Source organism: Sarcophilus harrisii, chromosome 1, assembly GCF_902635505.1.
Source record: "Sarcophilus harrisii chromosome 1, mSarHar1.11, whole genome shotgun sequence".
NCBI lineage: Eukaryota > Metazoa > Chordata > Mammalia > Dasyuromorphia > Dasyuridae > Sarcophilus > Sarcophilus harrisii.
This window is the reverse complement of record NC_045426.1, coordinates 117,436,676-117,451,488: the sequence shown is the minus strand read 5'-3', so window position 1 is coordinate 117,451,488 and position 14,813 is coordinate 117,436,676. Positions and strand designations below refer to the sequence as shown.

Genomic DNA, 14,813 nt, shown 5'->3' with positions numbered 1-14,813 from the left:
TAGAAGAATTACGCATGTCTAACCTGTATTTGGGTTACATGCTATCTAGAAGAAGGGGGTGGGAGAAGGGAGGGAGAAAAATTTGGAAAACAAAGTTTTACAAGGGTGAATGTTGAAAACTGTTTTCGCATATATATTGAAAATAAAAAAGTTATTATTAAAAAAAAACCAATAAAACCATCAAATTTGCTTTTTTTGTGGTATCCATTGAGGAGTACTAGTTACTGACTTCCAAGTCAGGTTGATCACAGGATGCTTCTGAATTGGGTCAATCTGCAACCCTATGTAATTTTGCTTATTTATAGCCGTTACATAACCCTGGTGTGCTAATCCAATCAATGATATCAATAGAGTCCAATTGGCTGGCATTTCATTGTCCTTACCAGACCTTTTTAACTCTTTTAGTGGTCTCAGGTACACAGAGTCATCTTGCTTCATGCTTGCTTGCTTTCTTAGTTTGCCATTCTCTCCTTAACACCTCTTTTGTCATGCCTCCTCTCTCCCACCAATGGATTGGGCTTTTATTATTGTTGTTGTTACAACATTGTGGTGTAGATTTCCTGAAGCATCAACTTTCTCCTCTATAAATTGGGCATAATACTGCCTACCTCATAGAGTTGTTTGTTAGGAAAACCCTTAAAAGTTAATGCATTTTTACATTAACTTTAACCCCAAAATATTCTGAACCCTCTACCTAAGAGCTATCTCTTAAAACAAAGAATAAAAAATTAAAAGGGGAAATCAGCCTATATTGAAGTACAATTAATATGTAATGTTTCACACTCATAGTGTTCCTTCCCCCTCCCAATAAGGAATACATTCTTGGTCATTATAATTACTAGAGTATTTATTTTTTATTTTTGGTTTTTGTTATTTATTACAATTTTCATTATTGTTATTGTGCACATATTGCTCACCTGACTCTACTTATTTCACTTTATTTCTATAAAATTTCCCATGCTTCTCTTTAGCCCTCTCTAAGTCAGTAAATATCTACTTTGTTGCCAGTTCTTTTTTTTCCCCCTCCCTAGTAACAAATTGATCACACAGTAAGCATTTTGGTGCATATAGGATTTTTCCTTTTGTATTTGACCTCCTAGTAGTATTTACCCAAAAGTAGTACCTTTTGGTCAAAGGGTATGAACATGTTAGCCATTTTCTTAGCACAATTCTAAATCATTGAGGAAACTACTTAGCCATCCTTAAAGAATGATATACATATGAATACATATTACATGCAATTTAGTAGAACTATTTAAAATATAAATAAATAAAATATAGGTGGAAATTGATCTATGGTTGACATTTACCAAATATAATCTCTCATTTCATTCTGTCTTACAACAAAACATTACTGCACAATATTTGTAGTTTGAAATTGCACATTTGGAAATTTAAAACAGTTTTTCGGTAAATAGAAGATGATCAGTGTGTTTTAGAATTCAAAAGACATTGTCCATGTCATTCTTCATAACTTTTAATTTATAGCCATATTAATTTGTCATAATTTTTAGATAAATGCTGTTATAGTTTAAGAAATAATTTATGTAGAATATATGTATTTTATTTAATAACTATATAATGTTTGTTACTTAGAAGTATAACTTTTATAATGTTTGAATTACAAGCTCAGAATTATTTAAGAATAGTAACTTTTCAGAATATTTTTTTGTCCTTCAATGCCATTTATAATTGTTTTTGTTTTTATAGTGGTTTGATTCTTGGAAAATTTTTTGTGATCTGGATTTTTAAATGTATTTAATGACATATATCTCTAGAAATATTGAAACCATCAAATATCCTTTTTTAAAAAAAAAAAGGTGTGAAGAGCTGAGTTTTCTTCAGGCCTTTGCTTACTTTTGTGTAGCTTAGACATGTTTCTTTAAGATTCTGTTTTTCTTAAGACTTGTGTTCATAGAGATAAAATGATCTTTGTTTCACATATTGTGGTCTCAGTTTGCATGTTGGTGCTTCAGATAGGGAACCAGAGCAATGGTCATAGGTCATTGTAGAGACAAGAAAGCAAAATAATTGTAAACCCCAATGACTATATGATTTAAGTTTATTATTCTGATATTCATAACAAAGTTAAGTAGCTTATATTAAAAAGATTTCTGGTTTTTTAATATGACTTTTCAAAAAAATATTGCAAGGTCATAAGATAGCTGAGACAACAATAAGTTATCTATTGTTTACAATATCCATCTTTAAAACCTTTTTGTTTCTTTTATCATTTGATTACCAGAATGGAATTTTTAGCACTTTGGCACACACAATTAGAAAAAGTAAATGGATTCTTTTTAATCTTTTTTCAAATAAAGCTATTTTAATAACATTGCTTATAAAAACTGACAACTCTGTTGACAGTTTTTATAAAAAAAAACCTTTTGTTCTAGAGTATTTTCAAATTACCTGCTTTGTCAAATGAAAACTAGTTTATGTTGTCTAGGCAATAAATATTTATTTAAGATTATACTAAGGGTTGAAATTTTGAATGTCATAATTTCAAAAAGTTAATTTTAGTCCCATACAATAGAGGGAATAGCAGAGATTGTTTTTAGGTCATTATAAACCTTTTGGAAGTTAATTTTTAGTATAAAAATATAATTGTATAATTTTTACATCTTGGGAACTTACAAATATATAAAACATAAATAATGTTCTGAATGTAATTATGCCATATTCATTTCAATAATAAGCCCCTTTCTGATGTATGCTTAATTCTTAAAATGAGATAAAATTATATAATGTTAATTATATAAGCATACACTGAAAAATAAGTATAAGCAACATTCAGATTTTGTTTAAGCCAGATTTGGGGGGAAAGTTTGACTTCTGTTCAGGAGACTCTGATATAGTATACTTCAAAAGCTCTTTAATGTCCTTACTATGCCTATATTTTTCACCAATATACTGTGAATATTTGTGGAGGTATAGACTAATTGTTGCATTTATAACTGAATACTAAAGATTGGAGTGTTTTGTATGCCCCAAAAAAGGCTAAACATAATATAGTCGAGAGGGCTTACATTATCATGTATTATTACAATATAGTTATATTGTACCATGAGATAATTTTTTTCTTCTGAGGACTGTTTTAGCTGTACCCCCTAAACTTTGAGTGAGTTTGAATATGAAGGAGGAAGTGTGAAGTGTAAGATTGTGCTGAAGATGAGATGACTTGAGTCAAAAAAAAAAAAAAAACCCTCAAATTTGATGAAAGAATTGGATGCCTTTCCAAAGGTTCTTGTAAGCTATGTAGAGACTTAAGCAATTGGAGGTACAACTTCTCTAATAGCATTTGCTACAGGGGCTTTGGTAACCAAAATGGAATTTTCAGTATATCAAATATATTCAGTATATCTTAGATGAAGTATGAATATGAAGTAGACAAGGATTTCTCTAGTAAATTAAAAATTTATAAAATTACTGTGGCTGTGAAGTATTAGTATTTTGGAGCTGATGTATCAGATTTAGTAGAAATTATGGTTGCAGCTTCAGATAGTCTTGTTTATGAAATCAGTAATATTTGATCTCTTACCCCAACAATGAGAGAGGTAAGAGAATGCTACAGATAATTCAAAGTAGACTATTAGAGGAACAGTCAGTATAAGATGTGATATTCAAAAATGCTTTTAAAAGTGTTTCCACAGTATTACTTCCAAGAGGAAATAATTCATTACAACCACCAGATGCATGCAGAATTCATGATTATCTACATTTCAGTAAAGTATTAGGGAATTTTCATGTAACTGTAGGCAAGGCAATTCCACATTCCCTAGATCATGCACACCTGGCAGCACTTGTCAGCCATAACTCCTACAATTTTCCCATAGAATAGATCATTTGTTTTTTGGTGAACTTGTTCCAGGAATTATTAATCTGTTAGGTGGAACTGAAAAATTGCTGTAGACCATAACCAGATGTTCTGGTACTTTATCACAGTTGTGCCAACAAAATTCAATACATACAAAGCAGACATTCACCATTTTAAAGTGACAGAAAGGGAATTGCCATTAGCCATGCAGCAGGAAGCCTTGGGGTATTTGGGATATTTATAAAATATGATCTTAGTTCCCTTATGATAATAGTAACTGAAGAACATATGCTGTTCTGGCAATTTTTAGTGAGACTATGTGGTATTATTGGAGGAATTTTCTCAACAACAGGCATGCTACATGGATTTGGAAAATTCATAGTTGAAATAATTTGTTGTCATTTCAGACTTGGAGCCTATAAACCTGTTACTTCTGTTCAGGATGGCCACACAAACAACCTCTTAGCTCATTTAGTAGCATTCAATTTTTTTTTATTATAGCTTTTTATTGACAAAACATATGCATGGGTAATTTTTCAACAATCACCCCTGCAAAAACTTCTGTTCCAACTTTTCCCCTCCTTTCCTCCACATCTTCCCCTAGATGGCAAGTAGTCCCATTCATGTTAAATATGTTAAAGTATATATTAAATACATGTATGTATGTAGTCATATTTATACAGTTGTCTTGTATACAAGAAAAATTGGATTTAGAAAGAAGGTAAAAATAACCTGGCAAGAAAAACAAAAATGCAAGCAGTCCACACTCATTTCCCAGTGTTCTTTCACTTTGTGTAGCTGGTTCTGTTCATTACTGATCAGTTGGAACTGATTTGGATCCTCTCATTGTTGAAGAGAACCACTTCCATCAGAATTGATCCTCATATAGTATGGTTGTTGAAGTGTATAATGATCTGGTTCTGCTCATTTCACTTAGCATCAGTTCATGAAACTCTCCAAGCCTCTCTGTATTCATCCTTCTTATCATTTCTTACAGAACAATAATATTCCATAACATTCATATATCATAATTTACTTAGCCATTCTCCAGTTGATGGGCATCCATCATTTTCCAGTTTCTGGCCACTACAAAGAGGGCTGCCACAAATATTCATGCACATACAGGTCCCTTTCCCTCCTTTAAGACCTCTTTGGGATATAAGCCCAGTAGTAACACTGCTGGATCAAAGGATATACACAATTTGACAACTTTTTGAGCATAGTTCCAAATTGTTCTCCAGAATGGATGAATCTGTTCACAACTACACCAACAATGCATCAGTGTCCCAGTTTTCCCACATCCTCTCCAACATTTGTCACTATCTTTTCCTGTCATCTTAGCCAACCTGAGAGGTGTGTAGTGGTATCTCAGAGTTGTTTTAATTTGCATTTCTCTGATCAATAATGATTTGGAACACCTTTTCATATGGGTAGAAATAATTTCAATTTCCTCATCTGAAAATTGTCTGTTCATATCCTTTGACTATTTATCAATTGGAAAAGGGCCTGATTCCTTATAAATTTGAGTCAATTCTCTATATATTTTGGAAATGAGAGCAGCATTCAATTTTGATTATTTTGTTGCTGTTCTTTCCATTTATATTATTGTAGTCATTCTGTATGTTGTTTTCCTGGATTTGCTTACTTCACCTGCTCTAGTTTATATATTTGTTTTTCTTCATAGTTTTTTTTTTTAATTAACAGTGTAATTATGCTCAGTCTTCAATCAATAGACATCAACTTTGATTCTAATTCTTTGCTATTTAAAAAAAATACTATGATAAATAGCTTGCTTTATATGGTACTTCTTTTTCTATCACTGACTTCTTTGAGCTTTATGCCTAGCAGATATTTATATGTCAAAAGTTTTAATCTTTTTTAATTTTAATCTCTTTTTTTTTCATATAATTCCAAATGGCATTCCAGAATTGTTGGACCAATTTGAAATGGTTATATCATTATTCAAATTTGTGTGCATATTTCTGTTGGGTGTGGAATCAATGACCATATTTTACATAATTATAACTTTGAATAGTGCAAATACAAATAATCACTCAATCTAAAAGATTAATTATTTGAACAACTTAGCTGTACTCCCATATTTTCTCATTGTTACTCATATGTTAAATGTGAGGTGAAATTGCTCAAGAGTTCTTTTAATTTGTATTTTTCTTTTTTTTTTTTTAGAAATTTGAAGCAGTGTTTCATATAGTCATTGACATCTTGAAATTTTTTGTAAAACTTTGACTATTTGTCTGTAAAGAAAGGACTTTTGATGTTATATATTTCTGTCAGTTCCGATATATTTTGGGTACCAGAATCTTAAAAAGAAAGTGATACACAATGTTTTTCAAGTTCAACCATTTTCCTTCCTTTCCTAGTTACATGACTTTTGTTCTTAGAAGTTTTTTAGTTATATGTAACATCTTTTTTGTGTGTGATATCCCCAGTTCCTTGTTTGATTAAAAATTCACTCCATTAGTTATCTCTCATTTTTAAAAGTACACAATATGTATTCTTTTTTTTAATAGTATGACTTTTAATATTCAAGTCATACATATAATTTAAACAATATGATATAATAGGTTTGTCTAAAGAAGGGGATCTTTAACTTTTTTGTGTCGTGAATTTCTTTGACAGTCTGGTCAAAGAGTTCCTTTCTATTTATGTTCTTGAGTTTATTGAATGCTAGATTGTTGAGCTTAATTCTTTCCATCTCTTATTTATCTAGTATGTTTCCATTACTCTATTGTTCTATATTTTAAACTGCTACTTAAGTGTTGGAGGTTCAGTACCCAAATGATGAGATTGAGGAGAGTAATTGGCATCAAATATTGGGATTTGGCACCAAATATTGGGATTCAGTTATGTGAAGAATTCACAATGACCATTCTCTTAGCCAAAAGGGACATTTACTTAGGAAAAGAGGTTACAGATAAAATGAGGAAATGCAGTAGACACCAGGAATGGTAAATATGAAATCAATTTGAGAGCGCATATACTTAGCAAGGAAAGGCTTTTAATGATTAACAATAGAAAAGACAAGTTCTCTAGTAGAACTTACAATTAATCAGGAGAAAGGAAATACTCCATGAGGTGAGAGTATAGCATTGACTGGCAGGCTAAATCCATAGAAGAGTTTTAGTGCCCTAAAAGAGTTAGTTATAAGGAGAAGAAAAACACCTTGAGGTTTAAGGGAGGGGTGAGGAGAAAGATATTAAGAGGCAGAATGCATGGCAGGTTAACCCAAAAAGGGATTCAGCAAAGATGGCATGAGCCATGGGCAGAATTATAGGGGAAATTTAACCTCTGAGTTTTGGAATGATTTGTCTTTCTGATTAGATACAGTAAAGTGGGTTTACCCAGGACCTTTACAAGGAGGACTGTTAAATTAAGCTAATCTCCATTAATGCCCTTCCCTATTTGCCTCAGGGAATAATCTTATTAGTAATTCAGGCTTTCTCTGCCAATCCCACCTCATAATCCAGGATCTCATCAGTATCAAATAGTTTTTGATTGTTTCTGCTTTATAGTATAATTTAAAATCCAGAATTTTCCTTGGCATTTCTACTTTGTTTAATTATTTCATTTAATTTTCTGTGTCTTTTATTCCTCCAAATAAATTCATTGTCTGACATACTATAAAATCTCTCTTAATAGGTTGGATTGCCATAGCCTGTCATCCTGTCCTTGAAAGATAACCTAGGGCTATCAGTTCCTGGATCTGCTCCCAGACCCCATCATTACTACTAAATCCATAAATTAATTTAAGTAATATTGTATTTTTATTATATTGACACAGCTCAATTATGAACCTTGAATATAATGGAGTTGAGTCATTATTTCTTTAAAGAACATTTTGTAACTGTACCTATACATAGGTCTTTGGTGTGTCTTTGTAGATTGAGTTTAAAATTTCATGCTTTTCTTGGTTATTTTGAATAAGACTTGCCTTTGTCTTATTTCTTCCTAGATTTTAAAATTATGTGGCTTTATTTTGATTTCTGCTACTTTACTGAAATTGTTTCATTTTCTTAGCTAGTTTGCTAAGATTTAAGTAAACCATCCTGTATTCATCAGCAAATATTGACTGTTCGGTCTATAAATTACATACTTTCATTAGAAATTTATTTGTCTTATGAATAACTATAGAAAACAGAATTAAAGAGGCACAAAATATAAGCCAGAAGAGACATTGGAAATCAACTAGTCCAGTCCCCTCATGTAGCTCAGCAAATTGAAACTCTGAGAAGTTAATTAATTTAAGGTCACCCAGCTAAGTTGGATGGAAGAGCTGGGATTTAGATCTAGGTCATTTGATTGAAATCCAAGCTCTTTTTGTTTTATGTAATATTTTATTGGCACTTTAAAAGTCCCAACCTTTTAAACTTTATCTTAAAGTTTATCATAAAAAAATCTCTTGATCATGCTGTTTAAGAGGTGCTATTGAAGAAATTTAGCTCATTTGACAATAGTCTCAGATGTATAGTCTATAACAGTTTTATCATTTATCATAATCAGTTTATCATTTATCATTATCAAATCAAGATTATTTGATACTTCAATCAAAATTTTGATATCTCTTAGTGTCATTTTCCTTTGTAACATAACTGTATTTATTGCATAAATTATTGTCTTGTTTCCATTTACTTTACTTTGAATCACTTTATATCTGTCTTCCCAAGTTTCTTTGATCTTCATATTTATAATTTCTTATGACATAAGAACATTTGATTACATTTATATCCTCATTTATTGAGACAAATAAATACTCCTTTTTTTCTTGTTACCATTTTTAAAAAGTGCTGATAATATTTCTGTTTACATGGGAACTTTTCCTCTACTTTTGAATTTCCTTTGGGTAAATGTTTGGAAATATTCAGAGGATCTGAAATGTTTAGTCACTTTTCTAGTATAATCCCATATTTTCTTCCAGAATGTTTGAATTAATTTATAATTCCATGTAATGTTCAGGCTAGCTTTCTGGAGGTCCTTCAGACGAGCCTTGGTCTCAGGAGGATAAATACCATGAGAATGGTCAAGAATAGAATCTAGATTCTTTATTGTGGCCCAGTCTTGATCTTAGTGCAGGAGGCATGAGAGCCACCACAAGGCTGTCAAAGATAGAATGTGTATCTTGCAGTCCTTAGCCTTTATATTCCTTTTTGTAATTACATCATTACAGCATACTGATTATGTGTGAACTTAGAGAACCATTATCACTATACTAAGTATTAACTATATATGTGAACCAGAGAACTATTATCTCATCAATACCTTGTTTCAATTATACTTCTTCAGAGTTCCGACTTTCCACATCTCCCACTTTCTTTTATTTTAGCACATAAGTGGTCATGCTCTCCCTGACTTCTCAGGAAGGGAGGTGAAAACACTAATAAAAGGAGGTGATCATGCCCTCCCTGACTTCTCAGGGAAGTGAGAACACCAAACCAGATATTGTTAGCAGGTTTCCTCTGGACTGAAGGGTCTTACTTGAAACAGGTATACATAAATCCATCAGCATGGGAGGTATTACACAAGCACATAGTAATATAACACAGACTAGTAGTGATGTAACAAACAACATGAATCAGCATGAGGAATTATACATGTCCATAAGGCCTAGAAATAGTCCAAAACCAATCTATTATCCATTACTTCATGTATTAGGAAATCCAATGATTCCTACAGATTTTGAAGTCCTAAATCAGTCTCAATAACAATTTTTAATATTTACTTTCATGTTTTTTCAGTGGTGGGCACAGTCAGTGATGGAACCACCCGATGTTTCTTGGGTCTTTTCCTTTGTTTCAAGGGTCTTCTCTTTTTCTATCTCTCTCCGATGGACAAGGTGAATACAGCTTGTTGGCACCCATCTGATTCCTCCTCCATCTGTAGAGATAGAATCAAGCCCTCTCCCCCAAGCAGTTAACCTATATGGTCCCTTCCATTCATCATTTTCTAGATCTCTCCACATCACCTGGCGATTATCTAAAGATAATGGAGGTATTCACACTGGACACTGCCCTTACAGTGGGTTATGAAACCTGTCTGCCAGAGCTAGTGCATCTTTATCAAGAATCAAGAAATTGATAGTGTAAAGAGCTAAATTTAGAAGTTCTCTAGGGTTACCTGTGGTCCCCCCCCCCCTTTTTTTTGTTTTTGGAGGAGTGTCTTGATGTTTCTTTGTTTCTCCTCTCTACTATTGCCTGTCCTTGAGGATTAAAGGTTATGCCAGTGGTGTGTAAAATCTGATACTGTGCACAGAAGTGTGCAAAATATTTAGAAGTATATGAAAGTCCATTATTGCTTGTGGCACACTCATGATTGCAAAAGCTTGTGTAAGGAATTCAGTGACCACTCAGGCTGTCTCTTTTGCTGCTTGTATTGCAAAAGTGAATCCTGAAAAGGTGTCTACCACAACATGGATAAAAGATAGACAACCAAAAGATTTTTAATGGGTCACATCCATTTGCCAGATTTCATTGGTCTCAAACCACGAGAGTTTTTTCCTGGAGGGAGCGTAGGAGCGTAGAAAGGAAGGCAAGGTGTACAGCCTTTTACTATTCTCCTAGCTTCCTCTTCTGTTATCCTAAACTGCAAATGTAAAGCTCAAGCAGCCTGATGATATTTAGAATGAGATTCTTGGGCTGCCTGAAATAAAGGAATATTGACTAACATGGTAGGAAGACTATCTGCCTTTGAATTTCCATTTAAAAAAAAAGGACCTGAAAGTCCACTATGAGAGTGGACATGCAAGATATAAATCTTACCTGGATGCTTTTTCACTTGCTCTTGAAGTTCCTTAAAGAGCTGATATAGATTAGAGACAACAAATTTTATTTGGGCTGTGGCAATTCTTTGTACCATACCTACTAAATAGACCAAATCAGATATTATAGTTACATCTCCTGGATAATAAGTAAGAGCTAGCATGATTGTATACAATTCATTCTGCTGAGTGGATTTAAAAGTTCTGACTACTCTCCTTATAGTTAAGTCATGAGAATATACAGCACAAATGTTATGTTTGGATGCCGCTGTAAAAATAGTTGGTCCTTTAAGAGGACCTTAGAAATTTTTTCTTCAAGAATCCATTGCCAATTATGTAATAGCTGGGTTATCTTTAATGGAGACCCGTGTATAAAATTTGGAGCTGTGGCCAATAAAATTTGTCATTCTGGAATGGCTTTACAGCATATATTAATTTAAGCATTGGTATAAAAGGTGGATCTTGTCAGGTCTTATCCCAGATAATTGTATTACTTGCTTAATGGCCTTTAATAAAATTCTAGACACAAGCCCTGGGTAAGGAGTTAGGCTTTGTTCTGATTGTACTGGGAAGTTCACCCACTCTATTACACCGTGTCTTTGATGAAGGACTGCTATGGGTGCCTCTTTTATAGTCAAAACTGATATTTCCAAGGGTTTCTGAGTGACTCTTTCAACCACATTTAATAAAGCCAATTCAGCCTCTCTCAAAGCATCGTGAGCTTCTTTTGTAAGCTGGCATGGTGAGTTTAAAGCAGTGTCTCCTCTTAAAATGTAATATAGTGGTTGACTTTATAGGTAGTTAAGCCTAACACTGGACACATCTATTCATTATCTCCTATCAATTTCTGAAAGTCATTTAAGGTGTTCAATTTCTCTGTTCTTAAAGAAAGTTTTTGTTTTACAAACACCTTAGGACAGTGGTTCTCAAAGTATGATCTAGAGAATCCTGGGGACTCTGAAACCCTTTTAGAGGGTCTATAAATTCAAAAATAGTTTTTATTTTCAATATGGTAAATGTCTATAAATATAATCCAGATAAAAACACTTTGGAAAGATCCTCAATAATTTTCAATAGGATAAAGATACTGAAAACAAAAGTTTGAGAAACACTACCTTAGGATATGCTTCATATCCTAAATATTGAAAAGGAGCATGTCTTTGAATTTTTTCTGGAGCTATATGCAATTTGTAGTTCCTTAGTGTTTCTATGGTCCCATGCTTTGATAGCAGCAAAAGCAATTTGCTCACATACTGTTAAAGGGTAATTAATCTGTGCTAAAGTGTCTTCATAAAGACCTAAACCTGTTAATTGATCAGAGGTGACTGGTATATTAACTCCAGGTTGCCTATTTTGTTGGGCTTATATTCTACAGAGATCATTACTCAGAAAGCCACAAGTTTTGTCCAGATTCTAAACATCTCCTTGCTATAGATTTCCAATCATTAGGGGTTAAAACTTCAAAAGCCAAATGCTTTAATAACATCTTAACATAAGACAATATAGACCCATAAAGAGTGTGAGCCTTTTTCAGATCTTTGATGATTTCTAGATTAAACGGAGTATATTTTCTTTTTTCTTGACCTGAAGAGTCAAACTCTTCAATCACAGGATACATTTCTATTCTTAAATCAGATGTATCTTGCCCTTCCTCTTTAGCCTTAATTAGTGCCCTTTGTAATTGTGTCATAGGGAGTGGACAAAGCTGCTGCATGGTTGGTGCTGATGGGGTCATTGCCCTTCCTCTTCCTCTTCCTTCTCCTCTTCCTCCTCTTCTCCCTCCTCCCTTCAACATGAAGGGGAAATTGAGGGAGGATGGTAAAGATATGGGGAATGCCCTAATGGTGCCTGCTCAGGTGTACCTGAGTGTATCTGAAGTGTAGTGTATTGCTAGGAAGAGGCCTGTGAGTATTTGAATGATTAGGCATACTCCTAATAGGGATCCAAACTTCCATCAGGCAGAGATATTAGATGGAGCGGGCAGGTCAATAAAAGAGTGGTTGATAATTTTTAAAAGAGGGTGTGTCTTTCGTAGATTGGTCATTAGTTTTTGTAGTTGAATTACAACAATGGTTTTTCAGGTCATAGGTTATAATTAAAGTCCATATTAAAACTAATATGGAAATGATGCTTATTTTTGTATTGTCCTTGTTATTGATTTTTGGGTTTGTGGTATTCGCTTCTAAGCCTTCCCCTGTGTATGGGGGTTTAAGTCTTGTGGTTAGTGGGGGTTTGGGTTGTGCGATTGTTGTGAGTTTAAATAATACGTTTTTGGGGTTGTGTTTTTGATTTATTTGGGAGGAATGTTGGTGGTGTTTGGTTATACTGCTGCTATGGCTACGGAGGAGTATCCTGAAAGTTGGGTGGGTAATATGGTGGCTTTTAGTATGCTGTTGCTCAGTTTATTAATAGAGATGATTTGATTTATGGTATCAGGGGAGGTTGAGGTGGTCACAGCTGTTGAGTTGTTTGATTTGTTGGGTAATTATTGTGTAGGTAAGGATTGGAATGGGGTGTCTTTGCTGTATGGTTATGGGGGTTGGGCTATGGTATTATTAGGTTGGATTTTGTTTATTACTATATTAGTAGTTTTGGAAGTTATTCGTGGTCTTTAGTTATAAGATTTAAAGTGAAAAGCACCACACCCCTTAAGTTCATTAGCACTGTTCTTGTCTAATTCTCCATGCTTTTCAGCTGCTTTGTTAGAATTTGTGGGATTCTTTAAACCCAATTGTATTATATTGTACATAAGGAATGTTTCTTCAAGAATTGAATCAGGACCCATAGCTTCATAATGTTCAATTAGTTGCTCTCCACTAGTTTCCATATATCTGGCTCTAATTTTTCTTCCTTACAGAGCCAAGGAGACGTGTACTCTAATATATTTAAGAGTCCATTGATCTGCTTCCAAGTTACCAACAAACCTTGCTTTTTTATTAACCTAACTGTGCATTCTACATGCTTCCCTTGGGGTGGGGAAGGCTCTTTTCTTAGTATTTGCCCCATTTTAGTTGAAAAATGAAAGCAGCTAGTTTACTCACTCTATTTCCTGGTCATAGGGACTTCTGCACTGAACTTACGATCGTGTCAGTGGAACTGCTGAGTGTAGGGCCTCATGTTCAGAATCTCAAAATGTAGTGTGTTTTTTTTAGTGCCCCACATTTGGAAGCCAAAATGTAATGTCGGGCTAGCTTTCTGGAGGTCCTTCAGACAGGCCTTGGTCTCAACAGGATAGACACCACAAGAATGGTCAAGAATAGAGACTATATTCTTTGTTCTGGGCCAGTCTTTATCTTAGTGCAGGAGGCATGAGAGCCACCACGAGACTGTCAAAGATAGAATATCTATCTTCTAGTCCTTCTTATCCCTTATATATCTTATTGTAATTACATCATTACAGCATACTGATTATGTGTGAACTTAAGAGAACCATTACATCACCATACTAAGTATATATGTGAACTAAAGAACCATTGTCATCAATTCCACTGAGTTAACACCTTGTTTCAAGTATACTTCTCCAGAGTTCTGACTCTACAATTCTACCAGAAGTATATTGGCATATCTTTTTTTCTCAAGTCAGTCCATCAGTCATTATGGCTATTCATTTTATTTTTTGCTAATTTGATGGGTATAAGATTAAAACTCAGAATTTTAAATTTTTTTATAAATTTGATTTGGAACATTTTATGTGGTTTTTGATCACCTGCATTTCTTTTTTAAAAAAGAATCTGATCATATCCTTTTGGTCTATTACAGAAAAGTTCCTGGTCTTAATAAATTAATGGCATTTTCTTATATATGTTAGATACTCTGTTTTTATCATATTTGATATAAAGATTTTTATCTAACTGAAAACTTTTCTTCTGTCTTAGGTGCATTGACTTTATTTGTGCCAAGACTTTTTAATTTCACTTAAAGCAAATTGGTTATTTTATCTTTTATGATCACTTTTAAATGCAACTATATATTTTTTATTTAGCACATGACCTTCCAAGTATGGTATTTTAAAAGTTTATTACTAATTTAGTTGTGTTGTGTGTTTTTTTTCTGTTCTAGCAACATCTAGTTTCTTTTTTAGAGTATTTTTTTTGGGAAATCTTTTTCCCTTTCATACTTTTTGGAAGAAAAATTGGCTTTATCAATGTTAGCAAATATTTTTCACTCTTTGAAACTGTTTGCTGACAAAGGAAAACACCCCAACCTGAAGTTCCTTTCCTCCTC

At 33.3% G+C, this 14,813-nt stretch overlaps 1 protein-coding gene and 1 pseudogene across 1 annotated transcript in view; both read left to right on the top strand.

Moving 5' to 3' along the window:
- The window catches only part of JAK2 (Janus kinase 2), a 144,542-nt gene that overhangs the window by 45,103 nt on the left and 84,626 nt on the right, over window positions 1-14,813 (top strand). The gene's annotated exons all lie outside the window — the stretch shown is intronic.
- LOC100928783 lies at window positions 3,181-4,340 on the top strand (annotated as a pseudogene).